This window comes from Mus caroli, chromosome 16 (genome assembly GCF_900094665.2).
Source record: "Mus caroli chromosome 16, CAROLI_EIJ_v1.1, whole genome shotgun sequence".
Lineage (NCBI taxonomy): Eukaryota > Metazoa > Chordata > Mammalia > Rodentia > Muridae > Mus > Mus caroli.
In genome coordinates, this window is record NC_034585.1 from 7,167,461 (window position 1) to 7,176,040 (window position 8,580).

General features: G+C 46.4%; 1 protein-coding gene across 5 annotated transcripts in view; it reads left to right on the top strand.

Annotated features, from left to right (window-relative positions):
• Positions 1 to 8,580, top strand: part of Clec16a (C-type lectin domain containing 16A) — a 205,698-nt gene that overhangs the window by 73,142 nt on the left and 123,976 nt on the right. The gene's annotated exons all lie outside the window — the stretch shown is intronic.

The window sequence follows — 8,580 nt, forward strand, 5'->3', positions numbered from 1 at the left end:
ACTCACTCTGTAGACCAGGCTGGCCTCGAACTCAGAAATCCGCCTGCCTCTGCCTCCCGAGTGCTGGGATTAAAGGCGTGCGCCACCACGCCTGGCGAACAGGATGTTTCTTATTTATTCCTCAATCATTAGTCTTGAATTTAAGTCAATTGGCAGCACAAAAACATCTAATGGCAAATGCCTCCCCTCTGCTGTGTCCCCAGCCTTCCTGTTCAAGGCAACTTTTGGTCAGTTTCTCACATATCCTCAGTGAAGAGGACAACCAACTGCACCATAGCGCCTGTGGTGTCTGTGCAACCTGCCGCTGGGCCTGCTCTTCTCTTGCCATCAGGGTTGGCACAGTGTTTGACATCTGTGTGGAAATGCCTGTTGGGTGTCAAGGTGATAACGTGTTCTGCATCTCCTTAGCACTAGGGTCAGGTGTTACTGTCTGTAGTCCACTCTCCATAGTCCCCTACAGTGAGGCTGCTTTTACCCTGTTCTTTGCTGTTCAGGAACCTTTAGCTTCTCCCTTAACCTCCACCCTTCTGACCCTGTTCAATGGAGTATCTAGACAGCACCTGCTTTTCCATCTTGATTTGACTTCAAGGACTCCCTTCTCAGACCTTTAGCTGGAGGGTTTTCACCCTCAGGCACAGCAACAGAAGTCTGGTAGAGGTAAGCTTGAGGCAGCTCTCATCCATGATCCATGGCCAAGCAATGGAAACTGCCTCTCTTCCATGGAGGTGGAAAGGAGAAGCTTGGGGCACCTCACAGGAGCCCAGAGACTGATGAAGAACCAGGGAAGGACCGGAAAGGACTGCTAGAGACCTCAGCAATGAGTACTAAAGAGCCTGCCTGCAAGGGCTCTGATGTGATCCCAGTCAGTCCCAAGAGGGCTGCAGTTTGGTGTGGTGCCTACCTGTGGAATGCTTAATGTTGTCTCGGATGGGATCAGCACGCTTGGTCCTGGTAGGCCCTGTGTCTGCGCGGTAGCCACCACAGTACTGACAAGGCACCTGCTCCCAGAGAGGCTCACCTTCTTATGTGGTTGTGCTCTCTCTGGCTGCTCTCTCTTCTCCAAGTCACCACTTGCTGAGTGTGCTTCCCTCTCAGCCTTCCACTCAGAAATCACTTTGTCCAAAGCTATCTCCAGTTCTCTCAAGTACCTCTGGGCTAATTCTACCTGCTGTGAAATTTTATGGACATTGCTAGACTTGGACTGCTAAGTTTGTTTTTTGGGTCTTTTTTTTAAGGTTGTTTTATTTTGTTTTTTAAGGTAATATCTCATACATCCCAGGCTAATTTGGGATTTACTCTGTAACTAAAGATGACCTGAACTCCTGATTCTCCTGCCTCCAAGTGCTCTGATTACAGGGGTGCACCATCATTCCCGGTAGGCAGTGCTCAAACTTAATACTCTACTAACTGAGCTGGAGCTGCTAGCCCCAACTGTTAAGGATTTTTGTATCTGTGTTCATAAATGATACTATCTATAGATTTCTTACAGTTATTTATCTGGATGCACTGCAGTTATGTACCTCATTTTTTTAAAAAACTAGTATTATTGCTGGGTGGTGCTGGTGCACACCTTTAATCCCAGCATTCAGGAGGCAAAGGCAGGCAGGCAGGCAGGCAAGGCAGGTCTACAGAGTGAGTTCCAAGGCAGCCAAGGCTACATAGAGAAACCTTGTTCGAAAAACAAGAGGGGGAAACTAGCATCTTCTTCTTTAAATGTTCTTTGAACCAGCAGAGCCATCTGGACAAGGTATTCCCCCCTTTTTATCATTGATTGATTAATTAATTAAATTTTTTACATCCTGACCATAGTTTCCCCTTCCTTCTTGCCAAATCCTAGCCCCTACCCTTACTGCCAATTCACTACTCCTCTGTTTCTCTTCAGAAAACTGCAGACCATGAATATCAACTAGTCATGGTATTTCAAGTTGCAGTAAAACTAGGCACTTCCTCTCCTATTAAGGCAACCCAGTAGGAGGAAAGGGTCCTAAAAGCAGGCAACAGAGTCAGAAACAGCCCTGCTCCTACTGTTAGGAGTCCCACAGGAAGACCAAGCTACACAACTATAACAAGTCCAGAGAGCCTAGGTCTGTCCCATGGAGGCTCCCTGGTTAGTGGTTCAGTCTGTGTGAGCTCCTGTGAGCCCGGGTTAAGTGATTCTGTGGGTTTTCTTGTGTCCTTGACCTCTCTGACTCCTACAATCCCTCCTCCCCCTCTTCTGCATAATTCTTTGAGCTCTACCTAATGTTTGACTGTGGGTCTCTGCATCTGTTTCCATCAGTTGCTGGGTAAAGCCTCTCTGATGATAATTGGACTAGACACCAATATATGAGTATAGCAACTATCATTAGGAATCATTTCGTTGACTTTTCTTTGTTTCTTTTGTTTATTTGCTTGTTTGATTTGCCAGTCATGTTTGGTTCTATCCTTGGTCTCTGGGCTTTCCAGCCTTTGGGTCCTGGCCCTCCAGGCAGTGTCAGGGGTGGACTTCCTCTTGCGACATGGGTCTCAGGCTGGGCCAGTTGTTGGCTGACCAGCCCCTGCCCCCATACACACACACAATCTCTGGGCCACCTTTACCCCAGCACTTGTAGTTCAAAGGTTTTGTGGTGACCCAATCGCTCTACTGGAAGTCTTGCCTGATAACAGGATTTAGCCAGTTCAGGCTTCATGTACCCCATTGCTAGAAGTCTTAGCTAGGGTCACCCTCATAGATTCCTGGGAGTTTCCTTTGCATTAGCTTTCTAGGGATGCTCCTGATTCCAGTTATCAAGGTATCGTCTATGAGAATTTTTTTTATCTTGAGATCAATGATGTAGCTTTAGCTGACTTGCAATCCCCCTGCCTTATCTCCAAATGTTGAGATTGTAGGAGTGCTCCAGCACACTCAGCTAAAGGGAAGGCTTTTAAAAAAAAGATTAATTTATTTTATATATATGAGCACACTGTAGCTGTACAGATGGCTATGAGCCTTCATGTGGTTGTTGGGAATTGAATTGAGGACCTCTGCTCGCTCCGGTTGGCCCCGCTCGCTCTGGTCCAAAGATTTATTTATTATTATACATAAGTACACTGTAGCTGTCTTCAGACACACCAGAAGAGGGTGTCAGATCTCATTATGAGTGGTTGTGAGCCATCATATGGTTGCTGGGATTTGAATTTAGGACCTTCAGAAGAGCAGTCAGTGCTCTTACCCGCTGAGCCATCTCTCCAGCCCCTGAAGGAAAGTTTTAACCACTGAGTTTCTCCAGTGTTAGAAATGTTAGAGCATCTCTTTTGAGTGAGGTTTGGTGATTTGCATCTTTCAAGGTATTTGTCCATTTCATCTAACCTGTTAAATTTATTAATACAAATTTGTTCATGATTCTCCTCTGTCATCTTGCATTGTCTATAAGATCTTAGTCTGGGTCCCTGTCTAGTTTGTGGTATTGATAATTTGGGATCATCTTTTTTCTGACCACTTTGGCTAGATGGTTTTCCTGTTTCACTGATTTCTAGTCTTAAATTTATTTAATACATTCTGCTGCTTCCTTCAGATGTAATTTCTCTTCTGTGGTTTCTTAAAATAAAAGCTTAGGTGTGTGTGTGTGTGTGTGTGTGTGTGTGTGTGTGTGTGTGTGTGTGTGAGAGAGAGAGAGAGAGAGAGAGAGAGAGAGAGAGAGAGAGAGAGAGAGAGAGAGAGATGGATGCACCCATTGCTGTTTCTAGAGCACGGTAGCCAGACTTTTGGCTACCTTAAGGGTTCCTATATCACCCTTCTCCACCCTAATCCCTCCCAACCCTCCAACACTAGGTAGAAGAGAAAGAAGGCTAGAGGGGAAAGGGGGTGTTAATATAGTTAGACTATTTCCTGTTGATTGGGGGCATTGAGTTCCTTGGGGCAGTTTTGATCTTAATCATCAAGATATCTCCAACCAGCAAAAGAAGGAACAGCAGTAGCCGTAATCCCTCTCAGGACTGTAGCCTAGCATTTTTTATACCCTCTCATGAGTCTCCACAATTCCAAACATCACACATTTTCAGATCATCAGGCATGCATGTGGTACACATACATGCATGCATACAGGCAAATAATTCATATACATAAAGTAAAATAAGTAAATTCCAAAAAACTTTAAAGAAGTTCACCAACAGTCTCCTCAGGTGTTCCTAAAGCCAACATGCTTTCCAACGTGTGTACTCAGCAGTGCTCTTAGCCTGGAGCTCTCTTGTTGTGGGTACAGATTCTAGGCAGACCCTTCGCATCCCTGTCATTGGGAAGCTACACAGGAGGTGAGAGCCTGCCTGCAGGAGTCAGGAATGATTTCTGGACTATTCTTGGACCATGTGTTTGAGGAAGAAGTGTCCAAAACGAAAGGTGGCAAAGGGCAGAGTCACAGGGTGCACAGAGCTGGGAACACATCGGCCACTAGGAACACTACGGTGGGAAGGTAGCAAGCTTCAAGCCAGGTGCTTCAAGAAGCCAGCAGGCTGGAGTCATCCTGGGAGGAAGCACAGTGGCCCAAAAGCTCTGTTCAGTGAGCCGTGGTGGTTATAGAGCCAGTTGAGCCAGGAAGTTTCATGCCTACTGCATCCCTCAGGATGGATTCTAGTCCAGCCAGAGCCATGCCAGATGTGGACAATGTAAGTACTGGTGAGACTAGCACATGTCCCATGCAAGGCACTGCTGAGTGAACTGGGACGAGTCTGACCAGTCATATCTAAGTGAACTCAAGGCAGTGGGAAAGGGAAGCAGGAAATGAGAGGTCAGAGCAAGGAGTGGTAGAGTATAGCTGGGTGACAGCCAAAGCAGCTAGGGAATGCTTCTCCAATAGATGGGACAACTTAGAACAGAGCCGGAAGTGTGCCACGGAGTAAACTCTGTAAGGATGAAGAGACTGCTCCAGGCAAAGCTTGCAGTAGGGAAGTGGAGACATATTCTAAGAGCAGCACATAAACCTAGTGAGACTGCCCAGGGAGGCATGTGACGAGATTCAAGTTTATGCCAAGTATAGCAGGGAATCCCTAGAGAACTTGGCAGGAAAATGCCCTCAGAGAGGCTGGAGAGATGGCTTGGCAGTTAAGAGCACTGACTGCTCTTCCAGAGGACCCAGGTTTGCTTCCCAGCACCCACATGGTGGCTTACAACTATCAGTCAACTATGCAGATGGTGCACAGACATATGTATGCAGGCAAGATATATGTACATATAAAATAAATAATCTAAATAATAGGCAAAAAAAGAAAGAATATCCTCAGATGATAAGTGTCCAGAGTAGCCTCCAGCTCTTGGGCTTTTCAGAGTAGGGGAGTGAGCTGCTGGAGAGAAGCTGAGCAACTCATGAGGAAGCAGTGGAGATAGTGTGGGCTGTGGGAATGGAGCTGCAGGATCTGTGACAGACTTGGGAATCAGAGCAGGCTATGCCAATAGGCTGGACATCAGAATTGAGTGTGAAGGGTGCAGGTCCAGCAAGAGGATGAGTCAGTGGAGACCCTGCAATTGCTAATGAGACAGGAGGAGCTCACAGCTGAGGACCAGGCCTTCCTTTTGATGTGGATGGGAACAATCTGGGTGATGACCGAATTCCTGACTTCAGTTTCTCTGGACAAATAGTCACTAGAACTAGTAAAATTGGGCCATTTAAACAGGCAAATTAAAGAATCAAAAGCTCAAGTTTGACACCCAGAGACCCTGACAACCTGGGGAAGCTGCTGATGGAGGGACTGTGGTACATGGTATGCCAGCCTAGCCACTGTGCCCAGGGGCTGCCTTGGGTGACTTTGAATGGGGGCTGTTTGGCTGGCTGGCTTACTGGTTAGCTACATTTGATTCCAGCTTCTCTTTTCCATGTCCTTTCCCCCTGAAACAGGCCCCAAATAAGATATTCTCTTCTTAGTTGATATTTTCCCCCTTAGAAGACAATTTCAGCCTGAAAGCCTTGTTAATAGAAACCAAATGTGAGCTCAAGCCTTCCAGTAAATCTTAATAGATGAGACACTGCCTTGAAATGAAGGGCCCACAGTGGGAAGGGTTGCCTGACAGAGGAAGGCGGTGGCATGATTCAGCCGGGCCACTTAATAAATTCTGGTTAGTATCTGTAATAGAAAATGTAGCCTTCACCTCGGTCAAGTCTGAGAGGAGGCTGTATGTTGGGTGGCTCTGTAGTCCTAGCCTCTCCAATTCACTCCATGTCCTATGCTGCCCCCACTGTTTACCCAGGAGGCACTTTGAGCTTTGGGATTTGTTTTGTTTTGCTAAGAAGTTCCTGGAACACCACCAAGAGGTATGGAAAAGCTGAAAAGTGGGCGACAAGATTGTGGGGATGAGAGCTGGCAGATACCACTTTGCAGATTGCAGCTGACACAAGCTCAGACTCAGAAATACATTAGAAACTGACTGACAATCCGCTTAGCTCTCAGAACAGTTGTCTAAAGCTCGCCAGTGCTGCCAGTACCTATGAGACTTCAGCTAGGAGAACCTGAGGTCACAAGCAGCAGGAAACGGAGTGACATGTTCTCCTGCTCACAGCTACTCCTCAGTCAGGCCTCTGTCTGCTTCCTTTGTCTAACTTTGCCAAAGGTGTCTTCTACCCTTGACCTGCCTGTGTACTGCAGCTAAGAAGAATCTAGAAGTCAGAGTTGGGAGGGAAGCTTGTAAAAGCTATAGTGTGGAGCCATGCCTTCCCTTTCCCTTCTGGGCTCTTTGAATTAGTTAATTGAAAGTGACACATCTCTATACCTACCTCCATCCTGACCGTTGGCAGGAAAGGAATGAGGACACACATGGCCTGCTGGGAGGCAGATCTCAGTGGGTCCTGTGCTGCAGAGAAAGGTATCTTTGAAAGTTTTCTTGAGGGACTTAAGACTTGTGCAAACAGGACAAAATCTTACCAAAGGCTTATCTCAGACAGAGAGAAATGACTGGCAAAGAAGCTGTAGTTCATTTGCCACAGAGCCTGCCTTTCTGTAACTGAAAACCATACTGCATGTGTGGGTCACACCTGTGTGCCATCTCACATTTTACATACATGCCCTGTCCTATTGTGGCATTGACAAGAAGGGTTGCAGTCCACTGTGGCTGGAGCATGAGGCAGGTGATCACATCATACCCTCTGTCAGGAAGCAGAGCTCGTGAAGTGGCAATCTCTCCTCTGCTAAACCTCTATGGGAACACCCTCCCAGACAGGTCCATATCCGTGTCTTCTGTGTCTCCTGTGTCATTCCAAATCTAGTCAAGTAGACTGCAGAGGTGAGCCATCACGGGCTTTATTTCTCCAGCACCATCAGACGGTATTTTGTTTCAGTCAGGTAGTTAAAAATCCCAGATCAAATGCTTCTCGACACACTGGCTTCTCAAGACTGCTTGTCACAGAAAACAAAACTGAATCCAGGCCTTCTGTCTCCTGGCCTGTGGTTGAACTGTCCTCAACTGCTCAGGATCTTGTTTCCACCGCTGCTTATATGGTAACCTTTCTTTCTTTCTTTTTTTTTTTTTCCGAGACAGGGTTTCTCTGTGTAGCTGTGGCTGTCCTGGAACTCACTCTGTAGACCAGGCTGGCCTCGAACTCAGAAATCCGCCTGCCTCTGCCTCCCAGGTGCTGGGACTAAAGGCGTGTGTGCCACCACGCCCGACGTATGGTAACCTTTCTTCTGTTCAGTTGTCATATTGAATCACTTTTTTGTGTGGTCTCCCTTCCCCCATCTGCTTGAACCTGCTTGCTCAAGGGTGGAGCTTCCTGCTCATTCGTCCTGCCACGCCTACTGCTGGACCCTGCCTTTGTTGCTTGGAGGCACACACGTGTTCGTCCTGCTACTAGACCCCGAGATTGTTTGGCGGGAAATCGGGTTCCCTCCCCCTTCCTTTATAACTGAGTGTCTGGAAATAGTAAAATTGAGCTTTGATCAGAATCTTGTCTTAGCTTCATTCCCTTCTCTCGCCGCCTAGCCCCTCTTCTCTTCCAGGTTTCCAAAATGCCTTTCCAGGCTAGAACCCAGGCTGTGATCTGCTGGCCGGACACAACATTTTTGTTTCTTTGGTTATTGTTGATTTGTTTTTGTTTTACTTGTTTGTCTTTTTGGTTTATTTTGTTTATAGTGGGCCAAAATTGATTTCAAATAATTAATTAACTAAAGTCAGGCAAGATCAAGTAAAGGTACTTGCTGTCAAGCTTAACAACCCATGTTTGATCCCTAGGACCCACATGGTAAAGAGAAAGCCAACTTTCATAGGTTGTCCTCTGGCCACCACACTTATGCCACCATAATAGATATAATTAAAATCTTTAAATAACAAAATGAATTAATTCAGTGAGTAGGTAGCACATATCTGTAATCCCTACCATTTTCAGGAGGGTGGAGAGTTGTTGGTCAGTCAGAGGCTACATGCTTGACCTTTTTCAAAAATAATAAAGCTACCTCCGTTAAGATCTAATCAGTGACCTTTGAGTTAAGAATAGTATGACACACATACTTGGTCAGGGAGAGGGAAGAATGGACAAGCAGGATCTCATAATATGGGCAGAAAGGCAGAAAGCGGAGTTGACTCTGGGCTTTTTGCTACCTCTGAGGCCTTAGCAGGCTTCTTTTTTTGTTTTGTTTTGTTTT